This window comes from Pleurodeles waltl, chromosome 8 (assembly GCF_031143425.1).
Source record: "Pleurodeles waltl isolate 20211129_DDA chromosome 8, aPleWal1.hap1.20221129, whole genome shotgun sequence".
NCBI classification, from domain to species: Eukaryota; Metazoa; Chordata; class Amphibia; order Caudata; family Salamandridae; genus Pleurodeles; species Pleurodeles waltl.
In genome coordinates, this window is record NC_090447.1 from 123,153,619 (window position 1) to 123,167,060 (window position 13,442).

At 44.6% G+C, this 13,442-nt stretch overlaps 1 protein-coding gene across 1 annotated transcript in view; it reads right to left on the reverse strand.

The window, feature by feature from the left end:
- The window catches only part of PAK1 (p21 (RAC1) activated kinase 1), a 296,992-nt gene extending 285,945 nt beyond the window's left edge, over positions 1-11,047 (reverse strand). The window contains exon 1 of the mRNA XM_069203912.1: positions 10,661-11,047. The gene's annotated coding sequence lies outside the window, so the exon portion shown is untranslated. The remainder of the gene's footprint in view (positions 1-10,660) is intronic.
- Positions 11,048-13,442: the final 2,395 nt, after the last annotated feature.

Sequence of the window (13,442 nt, forward strand, 5' to 3'; positions counted from 1 at the left end):
GCAGGGAGCTTGTCAATGTTTTCCTGGATTGTCAGGATCTATGGGCACCTATCCTAGTGAATGTCTGCGATACATTTTCAAGCGGTGGACTCCTACTTCATGGCAAAAGTCAACCATCATTCCAATCAATAAAAAAGGGGGATAAGTCACAACCATGGAATTACAGCCCCATATCCCTACTTGACCCGACTGCCAAAGTAATCAGTAGGATTTTGCTACATAGATTGAAGGATTGGGCCACGCCTAACAACATCCTAGCAGACACTAAAATAGGTTAGGGTCCATCGACCAAGGCCAGAATTTGAGTATTTTAACAGGCAAGTACGCAGTTGTAAAGAAAGCTTCAATTTTTGGGGAATTTATTGATTTGATGGGAGCGTTTGACTGTGTGGCTCACTCCAAACCTTAGGCTCTTATATCGAGATGGGAACTGAGGCTGTCATTATTAACTTCATCAGCAGTTATATTCCGAAGCGAGTGCCTGTGTGCGTAATGGTAGGGAGGGTGAGTGCACAGCGTGTCGTTAGGCAAGGATGTGTGCTTGCCCCCTTCCTATTTTCCTTGTACACTAACAGAGTAGAAGCAGCTTTAAAGAGGAGAGCTAGAGATGTCCCATACATCAGCAGGCGTCCCCTTCCTATCCTCCTTTATGTAGAAGATGCAGTGCTTATGGCAAGAACTGAACTGGCTCTGCAGGGTTTAACAGACGACTTTACTACCTTCATGCAGGAGATGGGTTTAAAGGTGAATGAGAACTAAACCTTTACCAAGAACTGTGGAAGAAGGCCCAAATAACGGCGTATATTCTCCATTAATAATCTTCGGGTGAGTGACGCCTTGAGTTTTTCTTACCTGGGCATTCTGTTTCATCCCAACTATATGTGGAAACCGATGGTGCCCAATAGCGTGGCCATGCTGGAAAAGTCGGTGTTGGCTCTGTTAAGCTTCAGTGAGAAACTAGGCATAAAACCAGTTCATGAGAGTCTGATCATCTATTCAGCTAAATCTGTGGTAATTGCCACATGTGAGGCAGGGATTTGGGGCATGGGTGACACTTACATGATTCAGCGTGCAGAGGATGATTGAAACAAATATATCTTTTAGCTGTCCCACGGAGCTGCTCCAAAAGTGTGTGCCATGACGAGTTACGCTTTCCCTGTGTTATGGATAAAATCGAAATTGCCCCTCTATTGCTCTGGCTATCAATCTGGACAAGGGACCAGGCCAGGATAGTCAGTTTTTGCAGGGGGCACCTCTAAGGTGAACCCTGGGCACATTTTATAATAAATCTAGTACTGGTACCAGTTTGGATTTATCATTCTAAGTTGTTTGATACCAAAACAACCAAGGGTTAAGAGTGGCCAATATGTAGCTGGGAAACCCGTATTGACCAGTAAAATGGCTGCTCTGTTCACTCACCATGTCCCAGGTTTGGCAAGGACACAGAGGGGGCATATTACTCATGCAATTATGCCCTCACATATAGTATGATGTACCCTGCGCCTTAGGACTGGATGTCCTAAGAGAAATCGACCCTGGGGCACTAAGGGCTGCCGGAGCTATTCTCCTCACCTCCATCCTTTCATCCTGCAGTAAGACAAAGTGTCAGTACTTTCTTACAACCACACCCCCTCGCACGTGGGTCTGCAACCTTATTTATCAGATATTCAGAACCTGAAGCATCGATTTGTTCTTACCAGGTTCGGTCTAAATTGTCCACCCTTAATGTTGTGCTATCCTGAAAGGTGCTACTCCCCGAAGGAGTAAGGTCCCTGCCCTTGCGATGGAATTTCCTCCCAATCCGACTGCACTTTATGTTCTTTTGCTCATTTTACGAGGTTTCTATGAAAAACCTTAATGTGCCCACTTTAAAAGGGTACAATTTTAGACAATGCAGAATGGCCTTTTTTTTTTTTTTTTTTAAGGAAACAAACTTGACGCCCATGTGGTTTGGCAGGTTAGTGCTCTCTTTATCGGGCAGTGTCTAAAGTTAAGGAAATGTATTTTGCCATGATAGAAGCGCACCTGGGACCACAGAGCAATTGTTTTTTTCCCCGTATGATATTTTAATGAGCGTATGCTATTTTAGCTTACATAATTATTTTAAAATTTATTATTGCACTTTTTAGAGGGGGGATTTTATTGATTGGATATTTCAAAGTGTGGTAATGGATTAAAGGATGCGCTAGGGATTTTCCTGGATCCATTTAAATTTTATAGTATACTGACTTGCTATAGTATTATATTTTCTGTGTATTTTAGTTTGTACTTTTATGCTAGGGAAGCATAGCGAATAAAGCTTTATTGACTGACTGCTAAAATAAAAAATAATGTATTTATATAATGTGATTTTAGCAAATCAGAAATGTGATGTATGCTGAGGGCCAACTACTTTGTGATAAATAATCTACTAACTTTCTCAACAAACTCCCACTACGTTTACGGAACAGAATGGAACCTAAGTTTGTTGAATGCAAACGCACGTCAAGCAAGAATACCTAAAAGACACCTCGTGTATATACAAAAGGACATTAACACCTATTGACCAAGACAGCTGTTTTTAACCACTAAAGATCAGTGTCTATAGTAGTCAAAAACGCACAGAAACACAAAACATCCGATTGGATCTTGTAGACTGAAGCTTTTGCTCCTGCACCCATAAAGCAATATGTAATCACAAATCTAGAGTTACACAAAAAAAGTTATTTGTGTCATGAAGAGCAAAAGCAGCACACCCCTGCTCTTGGAAGATAGGTAAGAAATCAGGTACCAACCCAAAGGGGCTGAAAATCTTCCAAAAATATATTGTAAAAGACAATTTGCAAACCACGGAAAACGCAATACGCTAAATGAAAAACAGGACTGCCATTAGCAGTGGTTCCCAAAAATGTTAGTTGGGATCAATACATAAGAAAAATAAAATTCAGTATTGAACTGAAAACCCTGCATTGAAGAAAAAAGGATGATGGTGACATGGCAAGTGAGAACACGTGCTGGTTCTGAGGGGGAATCAGAGGAACAACCCAGAGAGTGGAGATCACCCCAGTGCCCAAGGGAAAATTAGGATGAGTTTGTGGACCTTAAACTGGAGTAAGCAAATAACCAGTCACAATTTTGGATTGCTCATTGATACAAAAGTAATCAGTTCAAAACGATGAAAGTTTACCAGCGTTAGCTCTTAAAAAAAAAAAAAAAAAAACTCAGGACTGAGAATAGGGGAAATGGGTGTGGGAGAGGGGCGGCCTCCCCTGCTATGGCGGAGGAGCATCGCCCCACTGCTGAAAGGCAGCAGAAAAATAAAATGATAATAAAAGAATTCCATTATTATTTTATTTTTTCGCTTAGCCACTGCCAGTCGGCTGAGTGTAGGGTGGGGCGGGGACATCCTATGCGTCAGCAGAGGGAGGGGGAGTAATCGGTGCACTGTAAGTGTGCATGTCGGATTGGCCGGCCATTTTAGGCCAGACAAACCTGCATGCACACTTAGAACTCTTCACCCCAGCTGTGCTTCACAGCCAGATGGAGAACCAGCACAGGCTCCCTCTCCCTGAGTGGCACTTCAGCCCCCTCAGGCCATTCCTGGCGCTTATCTCAAGCTAGGTAACAGATTGAGAAGCGTATGGATTGGGTGGGGAGGGGAGCAAGCAGATATGAACCGAGGCAGCGGGAGCAGAGGAACATGGAGGGCCGGCAGGTAAGTCTTTTTAAAAAAATATTCCCCTGACTCCAAGGGCTGTCCCACCAAGCCTTCCTGACAGCAGCCGCCACTGGTGCGAGACATGGTCACAGGCACGCCCTCCTCCAACAGTGCATGGCTAAGATGCTTGTACAGAAAGCTCGGAGGTCTGGTAGCTTGGTCGAGGTTCTGGGCAAGTAAAATGCCCCATGCCCAAAACACAGCAGACTCTGGGGCAAGAGAGCAATGTGCAGAGCACAGCTGAACACCGTACACACTTTGGGAGAGGCTCAAAACATAGCACAAAAATATTTTTTTAAACTCAGTCCTAGATCATGTAAAACAAGCACTAGCATAACCAATAGATCTTGTACCTAAAATGTGAGTGACAGGCTAATGGCTTTAAATTCTTCTTCGTGAGGCACTGTTTAAAAAAACGTTTTAAAAATGTAAACTTGCAGGAGGACTAGCAAATACCTATCTTAGAGTATCTCAAAGGTGAACAATGATTTCAATATTTTCAATCTTTATAAATGGCATGGTTTATTACTCAAATACTTTTCACTCAGGAAACTCAGAACAGAATTTAAAAAGACCTGTTGCACATGATCCAGTTAAAAAAATAACATGGTTCCAGGTTCTTAAAAGAACACAACCACTGTCTGGGTCTGTGAATAAAGAAATGTCCAAGGTTTTAGAAAAATGCTTGCCAAAGTCTAATTTATTTTCCACAGAAATCTGAACTGGACCAGAATGCTCAGGCCAACTGATGCAGCATCACCGGGAGCATATTTATGAGCCTCTGGAACAGAACATCTCCAGCTCAGATGAGCGCAGCAGCTGCCGCTCCCTCGTCACCCTAAATCTTGCCTCCGTGCTCCACGGATAGGCAGACATGAGAGGAGGGAGGAATGCTAACAAACAAGAAGCAAGAAAATGAGACTGAAAAGAAAAACCAACCAGTGATAAGCAATGGGTTGACCAAAGCCCACTGTAGGTATCTGCTTTTTGTGCACAATAGGCAGTGCCACGTGAATTATAGGATTCTATGGCTGCAGTGTTTTCCGCATAACTGTGGACTTGCTGCATTTGCCACATAATGTATCAACTGCAGTATAACCTATATATTTTCACAAAAAAATGTTTCTAACTCAAAAGTTACTCAAATCACAGTGACGTGTGTTGTCACATGGTGGAAGAGACAATGTAAAGGTGGACTGATCACCTTTGCATTGCTTGTTACAGTCTTTGGATGTTAATCCGCTACTACTAATGACATGAAACATCTGCCTAGACAGTGCTAACATGAGTAAAAAATGACAAAATTATGAAGTAATACCGCCCAAAAATGTGTTGCATTACATCTCATAATTTGACTTTTCTTCTGCATAATTTAACTTTTCTGTGCCGCTTAACTCCGTTGGCCCTGACAACAGGTCTTCAACAAAAAGCTGCTAAAAAATGTCTTTAAACGAGACCTTAAAAAGTGTGAACCTACAGCTCTCCCTCCCTTGAAGGATCCTCCCTCTACTCCAAACTGGGCTGCAAGTCGAGCTGGCAATAGCCCTCATCATGGCACACTGCGCCTGCCACAATGTCATCTACACTGGGCTCCACAAGAATGCATTGCCTGGTCACAAAAACTACAGAATCAGGCAACAGAATGCGCCCAAGTGGAACCATACATAGATACCCTCAAAGTTGTATACTCGTTTGACACTAGGATTCAATTCAATTTTCTGTGCACGGTTCATAAACCATACTGGGGCAAAGAAACAGAACACCAGCACACAATGACAGGTTGCCTGGGTGAAATTGTAATCATGGTAGTGAAATTCACAAAATTCCCTAATTTCGCATTGCACAAAATTAAAGGAATTGCTCACAATTACGCCTTAATTGGTTTTGCTTCATTTTTCCCAAAGCATACATCTCACATTAAAAAGGCTTGTGAGATACCAACAAGAAACTGGTTCATACAGAAAATGTTCCCCAAGAGACATTTTCTACTTACATCAGTATCCTGCGAGGATCTTGCAGGACATTTTTATGCAAAGTGTGCACTTGGGTAAAACAAAAGTGATACATCATACTGGCAAATCACTTTTCGTAGCTAATGCAGAAATGGGTATTTTGCTTTTGCAAAATGTCACCAGAAAAAGTTATGCTATTTTGCCCATCTCTATGGGGTATACAAGGCCTCTTAAAATGAAACGTGTCTGTACATGTGTATGTGTATGGTATGTATTAGTGGCTGGCCAAAAGGCTGCAGAGCTCTGTAAAAGGTCATGGTCAAAGTCACAAACAGTCAAAAAGTGACTGAAGTGGACCTTGGGAGCTGGGAGCAGAGATGGACTTAAATCAAAATTGAGATTTCAACTCAGTCATACACAGGTTCAGGAAACTTGAAAATCGAGCTATTTGGACCTCAAATTATCTTTTTTAAACTGAACAGTAGTTGCACGTGAAAAATATTTCAAAAGTTTAGCAACTCAGCTGTTCCACATTTGCCCAGCCTAATGCGGAGGATGCCTTCATTTGCAGTGTCTTGAAGTACCAAAAAGGCATCACGTAGCAAGCTCCAAACCCTCCAAATAATTACTGCAGCACTGGTCGTGTCGCTGGGATTTCTTTACTTTTTCTTTTCTAATCCAGATGTTTGCAAGATATTGATGTATAACATGATAAATCAAACTTTTTTTTATCAATTTCCAAACAAGCATCCAATGGTTTCTGTCCTGGGGAAGATTATATCCAAGGAAAAAGGAAACTTAGTCAACAGAGGTAGGACAAGTATTGGCAAAGCCAATAGGTCTCACCTTTGGGACCTTATAAGTATTTAGCCATGCAGCACATTAAACCTTTATCAGAAATAAGCTGTGTTTGTGCATTCCTTCATACACCTGGCATTAAACTGTAATGGTCAGAACATCTCCTAGTGAGTACCATAGTAAAAATAGCATTTTGAAGAAACATGGTCATGTAACCATATTGGCATAACCGTATGAAAAGAGAAGGGGTCTGCAGCGTAACCATATATTCAGCCCCTCAAGGGCATAGTGCATTACACATTTTCAGGCCTAGCAGACCTGCTAGAATATCATTACAAACAAGGCCCTTAGAACACAAACTACTCCCAACTGTAAAGCAAAGTCTGCAGCCATGAGAGAGCTTAAAAAGACATTGAATGGTGGGAGGGGTTATTATTTCCCCCCACCCCCAACCTAGTGTGGGGACCCAGAAGATGAGCAGGATAAAAAGAGCACGTCGTGCTGAACATTTTGGTGGCAGTCCCAGTGTCTTACGACCACCACCGGCTGAATTACGAGCAGAAATCTGCTGCAAAAGGAATCCCCCGCAAAGCATTATGGGGCGAGTTTCCAGAGTGTAGTGAATATTGTGGTATTGGCTCTCCGGCTGTGCCAGGACAGCCGCACTGAGGGTTTTCCTAGCATTTTTTTCTATTTAAAAGGCACCAGTTTGTATATTTTTCAACTGCTAAACTTAGGAGGAATTTAGGAGTGGGGATGTAAATGTAACCAGTGCTTATGTAAAGCGCTCCATTCTTCCAGTCGGGTTTGCGCTACGTAAATAAATAAATAAATAATCCCCTTCCAGGATGCAGCCTTTGTCAGGTGCAGACACCACAAAGAAACAGCGAGATGCCAGAGGAAGAAACAACATACCGCCATGCGCACGGAGCAGGGATGCAAAAGAAAAAAATAGTGCGCCGACACTAAGGTTTCTAACCGCTTGTGCAATAAGCCATCTAACAGGGTCGGTCTCTGAGGCGGTAACAAAACAGCCTTAAGGCGGGACAAACCTAAAGCATTTACCTGACAAACCAAAGGAATTTTGGAAGACAGACCAAGGAATGAATGAAAGCGGAAATGGGAATGTTCTGGACACCCAGCTTATCCGCAGTCCCCCGCGTCTAACAAGAAAGAGACTGACTCTCAACCAGTCGCCAAGGTTGGGGGTGGGCGGGAATTGTGGGCACAATCTTTACAATATGGAAGTAGGGAAAAGAAGGTAGTTTGAGGGCAGTAGAGCTAAAAAAGGAGGAGCTTACATAGCAGGAAAAAAAGATACTTAAATGTCCTTATTTAGCCCAAGGAACCCAGCTAGTGAAAAACAGAGAAGCAGGCTGAGCATTGTGACTCACGGGTTTGCCAAAGTCCTAAACCTGTTTGCATGAGCCCACCATCGTTCTGGTCTTTCCATCAGGAAGAGTTTCATGAGTTTCCAAAGACATCACATCCAGCCCTTGTCCGGACACACGTGGGGTATCTCAAACATTTGCTTTATCACCATTATTAATAAAAAAAAATATGTAAAATCCCACAATGTTCTAGTAATCAGTCTAAGAGCTGAATTCCTTGTGAATGTGATAGATTCCTTCTGATTTTCCAAGGTAATTAGACATAGTAACAATAAAAGGAACTAATATCATTTTAGAAGGATGGTATGATAACTGTTTACGACCAAAGAGAATGTTTGATGCATCTGAAGCATAGGATGTTTATTGATGTAAGCTGAAAACTGAGGACACCAAGGTGACGTCCTATCTATGTGAAGAAGAAGAGAGGTCGGGACCCAGTGTGGAGCCTCAGGAGTGTAACCAGCAATTCTCTGACTAACTGGAGGTTACTAGCTTCTCCCTGCTATGCTCTGTAGATAAATGATTGATTAAAGTTACAAGACAGAAAGGGAGCCCACGTGGTCACTCCCTGGTTTCTGCAATTCTGACGCTGCCTACTTGACTGCAGTCCACCGCAACAGGTGGACGCTTTTGCCACCTTTGCAGGGGCACCATACAACCCACCCTCGCAGCTTTTCTTTTTTGTTTTTCATTTCTTTTCAAACCATATTGTAGGGAAGAGTCCCCTCCCTTTAAAATCCCTTCAATGACTGTTGTTCTTCTTGCTCAATTTCCAATCCAAGCGTGACCAGCACACAGTCACCACCCCTTTTGCTGTCCATGTTTTGCTACCCTACATCCATGATTTTGTTGAGGAAGCCATCCTGCTCATTGCCCCTCTCCGCCATCAAGCCTCTGCCCCGCATCCTGGTCCCTCTTACATCCCTTATGAGGAGCCTGAATTATCCAATGACCTGTGAATATCCCAGAAGGCATCTGTCCCTGTAGCATTCTGAGGCAGAGTGCATCACACTAGGACAGAGACTACACAGGAACATGTGGCATGGGCCTGAGAAACACTGCCACAGTGGGACACAAGTTCTGAAAATACCAAAGGACAAGAGATTACAAATTGAGGAAGAAAGTATGAGAAGAGGACAGCAATCCGAAGAAGACAAGGAGGAAGCAGTAAGGACTCCATCAGAATTAAGATCATAAATACCCCAGAGAAGAAACAGAAGAGTAATAAACTCTGCACTGCTGAGACTGACGTGTGCCCACAAGAGATGCTGGAGGACGAATAACCCTTGACTGCGATTAGTTGCAATTCCAGCAATAGACCATCAAAGTCATAGGGTTATGGGAAGGGCCACAAAACAATCTCTTTCCTCCCTGAGGAGGACTCTGAAGAGATCACCAGACATATTCCCTGAATAGTCTGCAATGTCTCAAGATCCAATCGACTCTTAGACTGAAAACACCGCTGGGTCAATGCACGCTAACAACCACTTCACACACTTTGAGAGCACTGCACCACAAACTCCTTACATTGTTAATTTCTCAAAAGGTTGATGTATTTAGCGTGAAATCTATGTGCATGCATGAGAATACCACGCAGGATTCACTACATATGGACTGGGTCACCACTCACAACACTGTCTTATGTAGAATTACCTATGACATTTCCATAATTAACAATTCATCTCGTGTAAATCATCCATAACGCAAAAAAAGTATTTCTTCTATTCAGGACAATCAATCTCGTGAAGTAAGCAATACACCAGTAATGACCTAGGCCTCCCTCAAGCAACCTGGCTTCCCAATAAGCAAACACATGAGACGTTTACAAAATCCAATCTGACTCTCCGTTTTTTATGTTGTGCAACAACAACACACACACACACTGTCCCACAACCTGCAAAAACATTAACTGTCAGGCAAATGTATATAATAATGACGTTTTCGTAAGTGAATTTAAGGTTTAAAGCTAGCTCACAAAGTTTTAGATTTTCTCAAGAAGTTAAAATGGTCACAATATTTCTGGGCAGGTGTTTCTAGATAAAAAAAAAACCAATCTCTCTCTCCATACTTCCCCTAGCGCGCAACATGCAAACCGGCCCTGCAGCATAAATTATTTACAGTATGAAATAAATCGAAATGTGTGCCTTGCAAAATAGCTCCCACTTCACATTGCCTGTCCTAGGTTTATAAAATAGTTGTCCAACTTGGCAATGGCAGCTTTTAAAGGGAGGCTCTGTCAGGGGTGTCTTTTCCTACAATACGTCACCTGTATGCATCACCTACTGCTTATGTCTTACCTTTAAATAAAGCACTAAGAATTATCAGGTGGTTTGTTTGTAATTTTCCACACGTGCGACCCCCTCCGAGCCACTCAGCAATAATAATACCCTGGAGCAGAAGGGGCATGGCCCCCCCAGTACCCGAAGTCCAGTCCTGATCCCTAGGGAAGCAGGGCTGGGTGGTACTGTGGTTGGCAGCCCGGCGGGGGCACGGTGCCAGCTGCCGTGCTGACCTCATGGTGAGACACATGAGGAAGGCACAGAGGGGAAGTTGTGTGTGTGCCGCCTGCACCTGTGCGCACACGCCCTGCACTGCGCCAGGCCGGCACCTGCTCACGGCGCCGTCAGAGGGTGCGCCGGGCACGGGGAGGTGGATTGAGGGGTCGGGCAGACTCGGAGACTCGCGAGGGAGTTGGGCAGAGAGAGGCAGGTGGGCTGCCCCTGGGGGGCGCCTGGATGAGGGAAGCTCCGCAGGGGCCTGCCAGGGCGAGGGTCCGCCGGAGAGGGACGGGGGGCTCCAAGGATTAAAGCTCCCAGACTCACCTCCTCGTGGGACCGGCTCGCGGCGCTACCCTCGCCTGGTGCAGCGGCTCCGGGCTCACTGTACGCCCGGTACCTTCCCGGGCTGGTCCTCCCGCCCCCAGAGCCAGGTCTCCGCCCCTCCGTCTGTGTCCGCCCCTCGAGGAGGCGGCCCCTCTGGTGGGCGATCCCGGGGGCTGCCGCTCCCAGGCGGGTCATCCTCAGCCGGTGTCTGTGTCCACGAGCTCCCCTCCGCCACCTCCGGGCTCCTGTGCACAGGGCCGGCTTTAGGGGAGTGCGACTGGTGCGGCCGCACAGGGCGCTGACCCGGGGGAGGGGGGCGTCAGCAATACAAATAAGATACCTCTTACGATTAATCATCCAGCTAGAGGGGGAAATCGGAGTTTTAGCAAGTGGTAGTTTTGGCTCACAGAGGGTTAATGTGCCTGCTGCCAAGAACAGATCTGTGATTTATGTGGCTAGCTGCGTCGATTAGTAAACCTGCCTTTACCAGTGCTTTAAAAGAAATGAAATGTATGGGAGAGATGGGTTCTCGAGAGGTGAGGGGCACTTTTACCAGGTAGTAGTGAGGGAATCCGAGGAAGAGGTGGGGGGAGGGGGGTGCGGAGGAGGGGGGTGGAAGGGTATGAGGGTAGACACCAAAAAAATAGATTATTGCACCAGGTGCCACCAGCACTAAATTCAGCCCTGCCTGTGCAACCACATTTAGTCACACGGCACCCCTATATATTGGTCCAGGCCAGTGCATTTTACACTGCACAAATGTTTTTTTTTCATATGAAAAGGTTATTTTTAAATATAAATTGAGAGAGGTGTGTAGGTCTCAAGGCCCCTCTGCTTATGACGCTGCTACCTCCTCTCATGGCTGATGACTCACAACATTCTCATTCAAGACAAGACTGCCCCCTACCAATGCTGTCGCATACCTGTACTTCCCCAATAACTACTTACTGCCAAGTGGCCTATGGTCACCTGTAGAGGTGGGCGAGCTAACAAATTAACGGGAGAGCCAAGCCAGAACTGAGCATCTTCTGTCGGATCTTAGAGCCCGTGGACAAGCCGAGCCCTAAAAAAATGTGTTATGTAAATCAATACAACAAACCACATAGAGTTTTGGTGAAACAAAATATTTGTCGGGGATCACACAATTTAAGTAGGGACTGTATTGTATTCAGATTTTCTGGTTTCACTCTGTACAAATCAGCCAGTAAATGGGCATCTATTTGTCTTTTCTTAATGTAAGGCTTTGTTTTTACCTCTTAGTGCATTCTTCTGCAGTTTTTAAAATATTGCACAAACTCATCCCAAAGGTATTGGACCACCTTTCATGAGCACCAGTTACATTACACAAGGTCACTTGCATTGTTTATATGCATAGGGAGATTAAGTGATTTGCCCAAAACCACATGAAGCTGAGCCAGGGCTGAGACTCGAACTTGGTTCCCGAGTTCCATAGTCGGTAGCTCTGGCCATAACACCACATCCCTGGCAGAGGAAAGGCTGCAGAAGCCTCATAAAAGCTCAGTTCTTGGCTCGAGGTTCCAACAGGACCTCAAGCTGACCCAAAGCCAGGCTTCAAGTTCAAGCATGGCTCGAGCTTTCAGTGGCTCGTTCACCTCTACTTACCTGTGGCACCTTCAATTTGTTATGGATTGTTATCCAAAAGACTTTACATGATTGCATTATTAACGTGGAAAAAATGAAACTATAAACTCTACAAAGCACATTGCAGGATGCAAGTGTCACGGATGACACTGCATGATTCTGGTATTGTGACAACCATGATATCACAAGTCTGAGGTTAACTGTGGAGTGGTTATTTCCCTGTGCTGTACTGGGGCAGAGAGGCTCTTGCGGGGGCTTGTAGCCAGTGATAAAGGACTCAAACTCACTGATGCATGCAGAGCCGGTTTAGGATTTTTGGAGACCCGGGCAGAAAGGGAATGTGTAAAGCCCTTCTAATTTGTATAAAGCATGACATTACAGGAAATACCATCACAAGAAGTGCCATCAGTTGTCCCCTTGGTTCGGTCCTGGTACCAAGGAAATTAAGGGGATTGTGTGATAATACATGTCAGATCCCCAAGGGTGGTAACATCTCTTTTTCTCCTTTTTAAAAATCGATTCCAACTGACTGTATCCAGGTTGAACTCTTGGGCAATTTTTACAGACCATCTATTCTCCCCCAGGCCAACAGGAGTGAACTTCCAGCTCCACCACAGTACGTTCAAGGTTTAACATCCCAACTAGGAATGCCTTCAACGCTCTAGGCCACCTTAGAAGATATAGACTGACGCCATCTTAAAATGTCTGTCACCTCCGAGGCAACGGAATCCTTATGCGTGCCTCTGGAACCATCTATCAGTTCTTTTATGAGTGAGCCCTGCGGATCCACATACCCTAGCCACGATTTAAATTGTGCTTCTACCTCTGAGCTTCGTGCTTCTGGTCATTTCCAGCCCGAAGTAGAGTGTAGGGCTACGCACTCCGAAAAGTACTCCAAAACTCTCTTAGCTTTGTCTCTTGGAACACCGCTGAGGTACGCATGAAATGTTCAAACCAGGACTGGATAAGATTTATAAGCCAGTATGATTTTTTTTGTTGTCAAGAAACCTGGTCTGTATCTGATTTTCAAATAGACGGGTTTTACGCCTCTTATGAACCCCCAATCCCATCTAAGTCAGGTAGAGCTCGTGGTGGCCTCACCAGCTTTTTCTCTGTGAAAGGGACAGATCTCAAAGCACAAAAATCCTGGTCCTCTCCCTATTTTTTGGTCTCCCTTTTA